A 2,533-nucleotide genomic window follows, 5' to 3' on the forward strand; every position below is an offset into this window, starting at 1 on the left:
TATATATATATATATATATGTATGTATGTTTGTTTGTGTGTGTGTCTGTTTGTTCCCCCCCGCCAACATTGCTTGACAACCGATGCTGGTGTGTTTACGTCCCTGTAACTTAGCGGTTCGGCATAAAAGACCGATAGAATAAGTACTAGGCTTACAAAGAATAAGTCCTGGGGTCGATTTGCTCGACTAAAAGGCGGTGCTCCAGCATGGCCACAATCAAATGACTGAAACAAATAAAAGAGTAAAAAGAGTAAATAAAAAAAGAACTCTTGGACACATGTAACATGATTCCTTCCCAAAAGTAGACAGAGAGAAGTAGACATGTTGTCCTGTTTTTTTTTTACAAGAATAGACAAAGTCAGTTGTTTTTGGAAAGTTTTTATTATTTACTGTTCAAGTCACATTTAAGTATCGAAGGAATTGTGTATATATATAGTTATTTTGTATTGAAACTGTTACTGAGAGTTTTATTCTGTGGGTTGCAATTCATGATGTGATCTTCCGGAAAAATCTTGGCATGAAACCCAAGTCTCTTGAAAAACTCTCAAGCTTTAGTTTCAATATGAAAACCATATTCTTCACAACATGTATTGACCACTTGTCTCTCATTCATGTGACACAAACCAATTTACACCCGCAAACACACACGCGTATACGTTTATATACATACATACATATACGTGTATGAATATATACACATAAATATACATTCATGCATATGAAGATTGTATTTGTGTGTGTACATAAATGTATCTATGTATGCATATAAATGTGTGTATATATACATATATGCACGTATGTGTGTGTGTGTGTATATATATATATAGGCATAAAAATGTATACATAAATATATGCATATAAATGTGTATATATATGCATGTATGTGTGTATATATGTATATACATGCATGTATGTGTTTATATATGTATATATATATTTATATATATGTATATACATACATGCATATAAATGTGTATACATACACATGCATATAATGCGTGTACATATGTGTGTGTGTGTGTGTGTGTGTATATATATATATATGTATGCATCCACAGACACTTTATAAATGTATGTGTGTGCTTAAATAAAGTAGAAACATCTTTATTGATCGAGAAGCATCTTAAAAGAATACACCAACAGATATACAATGTCTCAAATACATACACACACACATATGTAGTACTAGGGGTAGTTCAGCCATTGGCCGTCCCTGGTCAAGCAGATCTCTGATCAAATATGTTCCAACAATAACCCTTCCTTTGTATTTCAGTCACGGTGTATACAGGACTACATTTATCCATTATTTTTTCCTGCCTTGTTGTAGTGTGGTTTAGCCATATTTTCAGTGAACCTCTATCTTGAACATGTCCCAGCTGTGATTAACTTAGTATTTTCTTTTGTCAAAGTATATCTAGGACTACATGATTCGATCCTTCGTTTTCTTTCAGGACAGTAGAGTGTAAATTGAAGTAGATATAGCTGCTGTTTCTAACAAGTTTAGCTACCATATACCTGGTCTCTTTTGCTTGTTCATATATAAATATGACAATAGGTTGTGATTTTGGGACTGTTCACATTGTATCTAGACTTGCTAGAAATAGCAGCCAAGTTACCTTCAAATCACACTCTTTTGTCATATGAGGTAATAAAAGCACCTTCTCCCGAGGTTGCTTAATTTACTAGAAATAGCTGCTAAATCTCCCTTAAATTAGAACAATACCATCCTATGTTATGTGTAAATGAAGCAATGAAGGTATCTGTCTGTGGTCACTGAATCTGCTAGAAAGAGCAACCAAGTCCAAGTCAAATAGCACCCTACTGTGTCAGAAAAGGACGCATTGTGTATAGATTAGGTTTCCTTGCACACAGGAGAAAAAAATCAAATCAAACAAACTCAGAAAGGATTATCACTGCTTGAACGCCTTTGATTGTAAGGTCTACTGGAACTGGCTTACCTAGGGTCAAACAGCAACTGTATTCATTCATATAAACATACTAAGCCTGGATGTGAAGTCAACTGATAGGCGTAAGACAATACAGACTGATAAATTCTTTGCAGAATGGACCAAATCTCGGCACTATTTAGTTATGCCATTCTACATTCTTGAGTTGAAATCCTACACAAGGTTAACTTAGTTTGCCCTTTCTACCTTCAGGTCACACTAGCGACATAAATAATCTGTTTTATACAGTAAGGGTGAGATCTGAGAGGTTTGGATGCTTTTTCTATCAAGTCTAGCTGCATCTATATATATATAGTTTTAGGGAAAATAACTAAGTTTCAAGAACTCATCGATGAAAATCCACTATCACATATAGAAAAATTAATAATTAAAAGCGCAATAAATTAGTATAATATAAAGTAAAGTAAATATCATAAGATAAATATAATATAAAATATGAAATACGTGTAATCTTTTTATTTCCCTAAAACTATATATTTTATCTATAAAGCTCAATTTAATTTTGATTTTTTATAAATTTATTTTAATTGAGTTTTTACCTGTAATTTTGGATTTTGTCCCTATTA

Source organism: Octopus bimaculoides, chromosome 28 (assembly GCF_001194135.2).
Source record: "Octopus bimaculoides isolate UCB-OBI-ISO-001 chromosome 28, ASM119413v2, whole genome shotgun sequence".
NCBI lineage: Eukaryota > Metazoa > Mollusca > Cephalopoda > Octopoda > Octopodidae > Octopus > Octopus bimaculoides.